The sequence below is a fragment of the Notamacropus eugenii genome, chromosome 1 (assembly GCF_028372415.1).
Source record: "Notamacropus eugenii isolate mMacEug1 chromosome 1, mMacEug1.pri_v2, whole genome shotgun sequence".
NCBI lineage: Eukaryota > Metazoa > Chordata > Mammalia > Diprotodontia > Macropodidae > Notamacropus > Notamacropus eugenii.
The window spans coordinates 706,221,818-706,233,569 of NC_092872.1; the positions used below are offsets into that span (position 1 = coordinate 706,221,818).

The 11,752-nt window shown below is 45.4% G+C and overlaps 1 long non-coding RNA gene across 1 annotated transcript; it reads right to left on the reverse strand.

Moving 5' to 3' along the window:
• Positions 1-450: 450 nt before the first annotated feature.
• LOC140528430 (uncharacterized) lies at positions 451-3,424 on the reverse strand. The gene is made up of 2 exons (XR_011975186.1): positions 3,198-3,424; positions 451-1,347 (listed from the first exon to the last, which is right to left on the reverse strand). It is a non-coding gene; the product is annotated as an uncharacterized lncRNA (long non-coding RNA).
• Between the last annotated feature and the right edge of the window lie 8,328 nt (positions 3,425-11,752).

The following is an 11,752-nucleotide window of genomic DNA, read 5'->3' on the forward strand; positions in this document are numbered from 1 at the left end:
TCCCTCATATCAAAGAGAAAAGGCTTCAGCATCCCCAACCTTGATCTCAACACTCCCCCAATTCATTCATCCCCCAGGGAACAGGAGAGAACAAGCATCTGAAATCAGGGTTGTGGCCCTGGGCTGATTTCTTTGTTTCATTCCCATTAAGATAAAATGGGGCTTCCACAAAGCTGGAAGGGTTAGTGTGCCTGGGTCTGTGTATATGTGGGTCAGTGGGTGATTGTATGTGTGTGTGTCAGTTGCATGGACATGCTGGCGTATACATGTCTATGCAGATGTATGTCTTCTTGTGTGTGTGTTTGTGAGTGTGTGTGTGTGTGTGTGTGTGTTGGGGGGGTATATCCAGCATCCCCTCCCTCATGGTTCCACTTCCCAGCTCATTAAGGTTCTCCCATTATTCTGACATTTGTGCGCGTCACGTACCGGGAAGAAGTAATTTACTTAGAAGAAATTAAAAGTTCATTTTAATTGAGCGCACACTGCAGTATGCAAATGAGGAGCGCATTATGTACACTGATGCAGAGACAAAGGCTGTAATCAGCGGTTAACCCCCTGTGCGCTGGCCCCCTCCTTGGCTGCTGCCTCAGCCCCGAGAGCCCAAAAGAGATTGCAGACCATAGTAGAGTTGGCTTCCACTGTGTGAAGGGGGGCAGAGGGCATTGTCAGCAAGGGCCAAAAACTCCTCTCCCCTGAGATCATCCCAGGTGGGCAGTGCCCATCATCTCTCCCCTCCCATATCGTGTAGCCTGAGTCTTGCTCCCAGCTGCCCCAGGAATGGGAGCCAAGGATTTCAAAGCCTGACAGCAGCCAGATGTGCCTGAACCCAGCCCCTGGAAAAAAGCACACGTAGGACCCAGGGAGCCAAGTCCCAGAAGGTCCATGCATCTCAGAATTCAATTCCAAAGGAAACAGGAACATCCAGACACCAGAGGAGCAGAAGCTTTGGGAGAGGTCCTGCATTTTGCCCGAGTTCCATGTACCCAGGATGAAGAATTTCTCCAGGGTTGAGTGGTGGCACATTTAGAGGAACAATGCAGGTCAGGGGACAGAAGCAGCAGTTCCCTGGATCAGGCGTTAAACCACAAACTCCATAGCCAAAAACGAGATCTTGCCGGAGAAGCCCAAGGCAGAAAGAACTGTAATGGCCATATGCCCTCATCCTAGCCAAGGACTTTACATGACTCTCCTCTAACCCTTAGAATAGGAATTGGTTTGCTCTACTCCTCAGGAACCTTGGAATCACTGGTCTGCTACATGTAGGATCCATAACTTTTCATCTGAGGCATCCTTTGAACTTCAGCTTCTCTTCTGTCCCATGTCCCTGTCCCATGTTGCCAGGTCATCCTGCAAAAAAAGAGGCAACAGCATTGGACACCACTGAGCACTGAAGTTGGGTCACAAAGCTAGTGACAAAGGCCTAATCTGAACCCAGATCCTTATCATCCCTTCTCTACCATGTCAGGATGCCACTGTGGATCTTATGTGCAGGATCAGCTGTTGGAATGTATTCAATTGCAGAGAAAGAACACCCAAATCTGATAGCCTCTCAGAGCCTTAACTACAAACTCTTTACATCACAAACCAAGCCCAGTGCAAGTAGCGTGAATTTAGGATGGGGGATGGGTTGGTGTGAGATAGGCTACATTCTATAGGGAAAGGCAATATATCTCCATTGGGGAGATGGCCATAAGGGATGGGGAAAGCAAGAAGTGATAGGGGAAAGGTCCCAGTATGATGGAGGACCACAAGTACTGTCACCACCCTTTAAAGTTGGTGCCCTGCACTAATTATGGCTCTGGTTACCCCTAAGCTGTGACTCAGGAGTGCTTGAATGTTTCAATGTGCACGGCTTCTGAAGTTTCTACCATGTCTCTTTGGTCTCTATCAGTAGGATAGTCAGCTTATCACAAGAGGCTCATAGGCTATTAGAAGCATTACAAAACATATAATTTAATGCTAAAAGGGACCAGAGAAGTCATCTAGTCCAACCTCTTCATTGAAAAAAAGGAAAACAAACTGAGGTCCAGAAAGAAAAAGAGGACTTGCTCAAAATGATACAGTAATTAGTAACAGAACTAGGATGTGAAACCGGGTCCTGATTCCAGATTAGATGCTCTTTCTGCTACACCAAAAAGCATCCACTCCAATCCCTTTCATAACATTCAGCAAGTATCTTAAAAGAAGAAAGGGTCTCTGTGAGACTGAAGTAAGGAGCAAGTGCATTCCAGGCATGGGAAGCAGTCAATGCCAAAGTATGGAGAGAAGAGACAGAGAACACTGAGGTCTAGAGGACAGAAATGGTCCAATAACGCATGACTAGGGATAGCTAGTGACTGTCACAATTCAAACCCTGCTCTCCTGAATTCTCCTTGAACCAACAAATGTGAATCTAAGATAATTCAGTCATCTTTTCAGGGCTCTCTCTACCCCAACATGGGGATTGGATGGAGTGGGATGGAGGGAGGTTAACTGCTTCTAACACTGATGTTCCTCCTCTCTTATAGCTGCTAGTAGGAGTGGAGAGCAGGGTTTTGTAGGGTAAAAGGAGTGGGGACATATTTTTCTATGGGGTCTAAGTTCCCTCTACCAGAGAGGAGATCCACAAATGTCCCTAATGACAGAGAGGGAAGTTAGAGGGGAAAAGATGCATGACCTCAGGCTCAGCATCAGTGACCATCCTCACCCTCCTCTATAAGGGACCTCTTGAAAGGTCCTCTCTCTGTCATCATCCCTCTTTCCCACAACTTGCCCTATTTATTTCTCTGAGTGGCTCTGTGCATAGAGCTCAGGACCCTGGAGAACATATACTCCAATCCCTTCATTTGACAAAGGAAGGAACTGAAGATCATGGACAGATCTGATTTGCCCAGTTTATTAAGCTATTAAGTGCCAGTCAGGATTCAAACCCAGTTTCTCTTATTTCAAATGTAGTCTACTTTTCACTATGCTGCCTTTCCCAACTCTTCCTAACCCCATTTACATCTGAACACAGGATCGGAACTTCAAGATGGGTTGTCCTTGGTGCCAGAGTTGATCTTAAGTTTGTGTGTGTATGTGTGTGTGTGTGTGTGTGTGTGTGTGCGCGTGTGTGTGTGTTTACTACCTGTCAGACCTGGGATTTTTTAATGACCGTGAAAATGAAACTAGTTCGCAGATGTGAGATGACAGCCAGCTGCAGGAGACAGACAAATTACCTCCAAACCCGGTTCATGACGCCCACAGATTCCAAACAAAGGGAGTCATCTCAGCTCACTTGGATGAACAGGAGACAGCGGGGGAGCCCCAGCAGCAAGCTGTTCAGAGCCCTCCCCAGGAGCAGCAACGCAGCCAGCCTGGGAACCAGGGGTGAGCCACAAAGCCACCACCGGCACCATCGATCTCTGACAACCCCTCTCCCCACAACCTTGTTGGGTAGCTCACTCACCAGAATTCCAACCCAGCCTCAGTCAACCTCTTTGTGACATAGAGGGCCACTCCCAATCCACCCTCACATCTGGCCGGTTTATACTTATCAAAACCCAGGATTTCTGGCTGGAAGGGACCTCAAAGCCCAATGACCTCATTTTCAGATGAGGAAAGTAAGACCTGGGAAAATGAAGAGACTTAGTTTGGCCAAGGTCACTAGGAAGTGGCAAAGTCAGGATTTGAACTCCTGTCCTCTGACTTCATATCCAGTGCTTTCAGCAGTTAGCCAGCCAAGATTTCTTTTTTTTTTTAAGAGTTTATATTAGACTTTTTATTTTTTTTTATTAATTTTTAACATTTATTTTCACACAATTTTGGGTTACAAATTTTCTCCCCTTTTATCCCCTCCCGCCCCCAAATCCGAGCTTTCTAATTGCCCCTGTGACCTATCTGCTCTCTCCTCTATCCTCCCTCCCTGCCCTTGTCTCCATCTTCTCTTTTGTCCTGTAGGACCAGATAGCTTTCTTGACCCCTTAACCTGTATTTCTTGTTACCCAGTGGTAAGAACATTACATTTGGTCCTAACACTTTGAGTTCTAACCTCCTTAGCTCCCTCCCTCTCCACCCCTTCCCCTTGAAAGACAGGCAATTCAATATAGGCCATATGTGTTTAGTTTTGCAAATGATTTCCATACTAGTTGTGTTGTATAGGACTAATTATATTTCCCTCCATCCTATCCTGTCCCCCTTTACTTCTATTTTCTTATGTTCCTTTCCCTCCCCATGAGTGTCAACCTCGGATTGCATTCTCCTCCCCATGCCCTCCCCTCCATCCTCCCCCCCACCCTGCTTGTGCCCTTGTCCCCCACTCTCCTGTATTATGAGATAGGTTTTCCTATTAAAATGAGTGTGCATTATATTCTTTCCTTTAGTGGAATGTGATGAGAGTAGACCTCATGTTTTTCTCTTGCCTCCCCTCTTTATCCCACCACTAATAAGTCTTTTGCTTGCCTCTTTTATGAGAGATAATTTGCCCCATATAACTTCTCCCTTTCTCCTCCCAATATTTCTCTCTCACTGCTTGATTTCATTTTTTTTTTAATATATGATCCCATCCTCTTCAATTCCCTCTGTGCACTCTGTCTCTATGTATGTGTGCGTGTGTGCATGTGTGTGTGTGTGTACTCCCACCCATTGCCCAGATACTGAAATGTTTCAAGAGTTATAAATATTGTCTTTCCATGTAGGAATGTAAACAGTTCAACTTTAGTAAGTCCCTTATGATTTCTCTTTGCTGTTCACCTTTTCATGGTTCTCTTCATTCTTGTGTTAGAAAGTCAAATTTTCTTTCCAGCTCTGGTCTTTTCATCAGGAAAATTTGAAAGTCCTCTGTTTCATTGAAAGACCATTTTTTCTCCTGAAGTATTATACTCAGTTTTGCTGGGTAGGTGATTCTTGGCTTCAGTCCTAGTTCCTTTGACTTCTGGAATATCCTATTCCATTCCCTTCTATCCCTCAATGTAGAGGGTGCCAGATCTTGTGCTATCCTAATTGTATTTCCACAATACTTGAATTGTTTTTTTCTAGCTGCTTGCAATATTTTCTCTTTCACCTGGGAATTCTGGAATTTGGCCACAATGCTCCTAGGAGTTTCTCTTTTTGGATCTCTTTCATGCGGTGTTCTGCGGATTCCTTGAATATTTATTTTGCCTTCTGGTTCTAGAATCTCAGGGCAGTTTTCCTTGATAATTTCATGGAAGATGATGTCTAGGCTCTTCTTTTGATCATGGTTTTCAGGTAGTCCCAGAATTTTTACATTGTCTCTCCTGATTCTATTTTCCAGGTCAGTTGTTTTTCCAATAAGATATTTCACATTATCTTCCATTTTTTGAATCTGCACGGTATGTTCTGAGATATCTGTCTTTCTCGAAAAGTCCTTAGCGTCCATCCATACCATTCCAGTTTTGAAAGATCTATTTTCTTCAGTGAACTTTTGAATCTCCTTTTCCATTTGGTTAATTCTGCTTTTGAAAGCATTCTTCTCCTCATTGGCCCCTTGCACCTCCCTTGCCAGCTGAGTTAGGCTAGTTCTCAAGGTGCCAATTTCTTCAAGATTTTTTTGGTTCTCCTTTAGCAGGGAGCTGATCTGCTTTTCATGCTTCTCCCTCATCCCTCTCATTTCCCTTCCCAGTCTTTCCTCCACCTCTCTAACTTGATTTTCAAAATTCCTCTTGAGCTTTTCCATGGCCCGAGCCCATTGGGTGGGCTGGGACACAGAATCCTCGATTTCTGTGTCTTTGCCTGATGGCAAGCATTGTTCTTCCTCATCAGAAAGGAAGGGAGGGAGTGTCTTTTCTCCGGTAAAGTACCCTTCAATAGTTTTATTTCTTTTCCCTTTTCTTGGCATTTTCTCCAACCAGTGGCCTGACCTCTGAATGTTCTCCTCACACCCACCTCGCCTCCTAGTCCTCCCAGCCAGCGTTTGGGGACTGAGATTCAAATGCTGCTTCCCGCCTTAGGATTTTTGGCGGGGGCAGGGCTGCTATTCAGTGTGAGAATTAAGTTCAGGTGGTCAGGGGCAGGGCCGCCTCTCAGGCATAGTTCCCTCAGGGGGTTTATGCACAGACCTTCCACAATGGATCCAGGCTCCTGCCCGTTTGGGGAGCCCCCGTCTGCACCCGCCTCTCAGCCCCCACCTCCCAGGGGGGCCCGAGCCTTGGGGGCACCCCACTCCCCTCTCAACCCGCCAAAGAGACTCTCTCACCCACCCCCGTCAGTCACCTGTTGGTTGGGACCCCCGTGCCGCTGCTGAAGATCCCGCCTCCGGAGCCCTCTCAGATCTGTGCCTCTCAGAGCCGTGGCCACCGCCGCTGCCGCTGCCGCCACAGGTCCGGGCTGGGCTCCGCGTCTGCAGCGCGACGGACCTTTTGTGAGAGGTTTGCAGGTCCCTCTGTGGGTGGGGGGACCTGCGTGGCCGCTGGAGATCCTGTCCCCGTAGCCCTCTCGGATCTCCTCCTCTCAGTGTCGAGGCCGCGGCAGGGCCGTACTCCGCTCCCCGTCCCGGCGACCAGTCCGCGGCGCGTAGGACCCCCCGCGAGAGGTCCACAGGTCTCTCCAGAGCAGGAATCTCCCTCACTCCAATACTCCGTGGTCTCTGGGTGCAGAATTCGCCCTGGCTTGGTCCCCTCTAGCCGTTCTGTGGTTTGTGTGTTCGGAGCTATGTGTATGTGCGTCTTTCTACTTCGCCATCTTGGCTCCGCCTCGCCAGCCAAGATTTCTTAATCATGGGCTACGTGCCAGACACTGTGTCTCACTGGAGACACAAGAAAGGCAAAGCCATTCCCTGCCCTCAAGGAGCTCACAGTCTAATGGGAAGACAACATGCAGACAACTATGAGCAGACAAGCTATAAACAGCTCTTCACTGCACCACGTTATGGAGCATGATCTAATTTTTCTCTCCCAACAACCTCGGAGAGTGATAATTTTCATTTCCATCATATAGATTAGGGAATGGAAATATAGAGACCTAGAGACCTGTCCAAAGTTTCAGTCATGAAAAAGGGGAGAGACTGCTGAATTTAGAGACAGAGGACTTGAATTCAAAATCTGGATCTGCTCCTCACTACTAAGTGACCCTGAGCTAATCATTTGCCCATTCTGTTTCATGCTACAGTTTCATTATCAAAATGAGGGGGTTGGGCAGGGTGATCTCTAAGGTCCCTTCCAATTCTGCATCTCTGATCTTATGACACAGGGTTCTGACCCCCAGTCCAATGAATATCCTTAGTCTTAGATTCTTTTGTAAGGCAAACTCTGGTCTATGGTTAAAAGAATATCCAATGACTTGCTGGTACAAAAGAAAACCTTTGTAGTGGTCCTCCCTCTACTACTGGCATTTTTTTTATCTCATTACAAAAGGAAGGAAGACAAAGGCAGAGGCAAAGAGGATTTTGGCCCAGGCTAAGGACTTTGCGCTAGAAGTGGGGAAAAGAAATCAGGAAAAAAGATGGAACAGCAGCAGCGCTATGCCAGGTATGGATTTCCCTGAGGTTTCCTTGGCTTTCTCTCCCACCAGTGCTTCTCCATGGCTTAAGACCCGACCTGAGACATGGTGAGACCCAATCACAGTGATTCCAAGTGGAGTCTTCTAGAATAGCAGCAGCATCACGACTTCTGTGCCTGGTGCTTTCTGGATCCGGTGAGGACTTTCCAGAGCAGTCACTCAAAATCTATGGGCTATTTTGCTTTCTCTGGTCTCTGTTCCTATGCTGTCTGGAAACCCCCTGTGAACACTCAGTAGAGCCACACTTTCCTTTAGGCACAACTGGACCCCTCAGAAGTCATTCCATAACCACCAGTGGTTTACAGACTATATTTTAAGACCACATTGATCTAAGGAAGAGAGGCAGACAATAGCTCAATTAATTAAAAGAAAACACCATCTCATCCCATCCCATCCTATCCCATCTAAATCAAACCAGCATTTATTAAACATCTCTTCTGAGTCACTGGGCACCTTTGAACTAACCACTGGAAGAGGTACCACATTGAGATAAGACAGTCCCTCTACAATAACAAATACAATAATAGGGCATATAAATACCCCAAGAGACAAAGTGGGAGGTTTTAATTTCCTTTACCAACCCATTAGCATCTGTGGCTTGGTAGATAAATTCTAAAAGTTACATGATTGGTCATAGAGCTGGTGCCAGAAGTGGGATTTGAACGCAGGTCTTCCTCACTCAAAGGCTGGCATTCCATCCATGATGTCAGATACCTGGTATAACTTTCAGACTCTAACTCTAGTATAATACATGACAAATTCTTAATAGGGGTACAAATGAATACCTGTGTGAGACATCAGTGGAAAGAGGCATAGGACATGGGGAGCAAAGACACAAAGGTGGGAAAATGTAGGACAAGTATGGAAGAAGATGAGTTTTCCATTTTAACTGAATCAGAGAGCCAGTGGAGGACAGTTTAAAGTTAAAAAGGTAGAATGCTACCAAATTATGGAAAATTTTGAATGTCAAGCTAAGATTTGAAATTTACTCACAGGCAATAAAGATAATAGAATAATAAATTTGGAGTTGGAAGAGAAGTCATCAAGTCTAACCTTCCACCTCTTTTTTCAGATGAGGAAACTGAGCCACAGAAAAGCTAAGTGATTTTTCCAAGGCCATGTAAATAGTTAGTGTCTGGGGCAGGATTTGAATCAAACTAGATCAAACAGGAAAATCACAGGGAAGACAGGGGCAAGTGACAAGTACAGGGAAGCAAACAACAGACCACTGTAGAATCAGCACTGGAAGAGATACAAGGTTATAAGAAGATGTAGATGATGTGAATGAAGGGTTCAAGTCTAAGGGCTCCTAGCAAGGAAATTCATGGTATGAGTGTGAGGTTGGCACCTTCTCTGTGACAGAGTCTTGGAGCATTTCCTAGTATGCTGAGAAGTCAAGGGGCTTGTCTAGGGTCACACAGCCAATATTAGAGACGGCATTTGAACACAACTCCACCTGACTTCAAGGCTAGCTCTCTTTCTATTTTTTTAAAAAACTTTTCAAAAAAAATGGGAGTCTGTGAGATCTAACATGACAACAGCCATAGGAAAAGAAGGAGGCAGAAGACCTAATTTCAAATGTTTATTCTGCCATGAATTCCCTATATAATTACTTAGTTCGGTTCTCTTTTCAATAAAGTAAGAAAGTTGAAGACTTCCTGGCCTTGGGACTTAATAGTTGTGTTATTTTGAGCAAATCCCTCTATCTCAGCAGGCCTGTTTCCTCATCTGTGATAGAAGGGCTTTGGACTAGACGATTACTAAGGTAAGAGCTGTTACTAGCAATTGTTGAGCCTGGGGCAAGGGGCATGGAATACATCCTCAATTCATTTGGAGTAGAAGGTGGCTAGAAACCCTGTATCCTCTCCAGGCAGTTGTGAGGTGGTAGGAACAGAATAGGGTATGACAGAACAGGGAGGAATTTGCCTGGGGTGCAGCCACTGGGGAAGGGAAGGGAATCATCTGGGAATTCCCAATTTTAACTTAAAATTCTGGCTAACTGGGTCTATGCTGTAGAAAGGCTACAAAGGCTATGAGTGTCCTCTATATTTTGGCGCCCTGGAACAAAGCGTTGCTCACCCTGCCCTAGTTACAGCTCTAAGGTTTCTTCTGTGTTGAAAGGGCAGTTCCACTCTAAAATCCTATGATTCTATTTGGCCTGATCTCTGGGGCCATTTCATTCTCTGGGCCTTTTTATGGTTTGTGTGGGATGTAGGTCAGTCCTTTTAGGTCCAGGTGCTTGCAGTAGAAATGAAAAATGAGAGGCAGGAGTTGGGGAGCACAAGGGCAGGAGAATAGCAGTAGCTCTTAGGGGACACATGCCCATAGACTTGGTCAGCATGTGGCACTGTGCTTTCAAAGAGTGTCCATGGGATGCTACCTCATCCCAGAAGGAAGTGTGTCAGGACCTCTGAGGCCAGGCAAATTCTCAGCTTCTAACACTTTGTGTGTAGGTCACCTTCTCTGCTGATCACTCACTGGAGACTTTAGAACTGGGGACAAACCACACCACTGAGTCAGCCTGCTTTTCCACATCCTTTATGAGGCCCTATTTTCCCTGGCTCTGGGCCCCCAATGGCCTCTCTCAGCCTACCTACATACTTTCCTGGGGGTCTCTTAGAATAATGACGTAAAATAAAAGATAATTCAATTGGTCACAAATTGACTTATTTACTGCGTGCATGCATACACAATATGTGTATGTTTTGATCTGGACCTGTATAGTAAAATTCCATTGTGGAAACTCCCTTCCCCCTAATATAGATCATCAACTCCCCTGAAACTTATGATTTTAGAGGTGCCTAGAACACTGAGACATTAAGTGATTTGCCCAGGATCACAGAGGCAGGATGTTTCAGAGGCAAGAATAGGACCCAGTTTTTCTTGACTCCAAGGTTACCCCTCTATCCATCACACCATGCTGCCTTGGCTAATTCATTTATATACACCTTCATAAATTCAGAATCTAGAGCTGGATAAAAACTCAGCTTTCAGCCAATCCAAACCCCTCAGTTTTACAGATGGGGTAAATGAGGTTCAGGATGAGAAAGCTGTATGGCTATGTAAGATCTCAGTGAAACATTTTCAACTTACAACACTTTAAAAGTGTCTTGGTTTCATTAGCACTGACATTCCCTGGCCAGGCTACAAACCTTCCACACCATTGTAGATAATCTTCCATTTCTAGGATTAAAACCAAATGGTCCCAACCTGCTGGTGATGAAAAAAATCTCCATATTTAGCTAGACTGGTCCTCCGATGACCAATAGACCATCTGCTACTTATGGATTCTCAAAGCTTTTCCAGCTTCCAATCCTATCTTTATCACTTCTGTTACTACTGTAACTAGGGCGAAGTGACTAGGGCTTTGGCCCAGAATACCAAAAAGTTGAGGGCAAACAAATTATTGCTTTTTCTCCACTGGAATAGCCTTCAAGACCTCAGAGCCACTGCCATGCCCATGATCAATCAATCAATAAGTACAGTGGAAAGAGTACCAGGTCTGAAGTCTGAGGAAATAAACTCAAACCTTACCTGTCTCACCTGCCACCTATAGGACCTTAGACAGGTGAGTTAACCTCTCAGAAAACATCAGTTTCCTCATATGTCAAATGAAATGATGGGATCGTATGGCCTCCGCTGCTAGCTTTTATGATTTTAAATATTTGCCAGACATCGTAGGGGCACCAGAAGGCTTCAGTGGAAGCTGCCATTTGTAGCTGACTAAACTCTTTCTGTCTGAGATGACCTTCTACTTACACTGTGTAGATCTTGCATACACATCGATGTTGGCATGTTGTCTCTCCCATTAGAATGTGAACTCTCTGAGGGCAAGGATTGCTTTTGCCTTTCGTTACATTCCCAGGGATCAGCACAGAGATGGGTAAATAGTAAATTATTAATAAATGCTTGTTGACTGACAGACATGCCTCATTCCAATTGACTGTCTTTCCCAGGAAAAGAACTCACCATAAATCCAAAGAGTACCTTTTTAAAAGTCATAGGCTCATCGATTTAGAACTAGAAGTACAGTGGTCAAGTCTAATACCCTTATTTTACACAGGAGCAAATGCTAGGGTCTCTCCGAGTTCTGGTTTCCTATTTTCTAGGGTATTATCAGACCCTAAAACCTTGTGTTTGATAGAATCTTGTAAAGAGCTCATTGCCCCCTTTTCCACCCATCATCAACTCTGTCCCCATCAGTCCTCCCAGGAGGCAAAATTGATCCTGAGTCACACTATTGTTTAGAGAATCCAGGGGAGGCAGTCAGGGTGGAAGC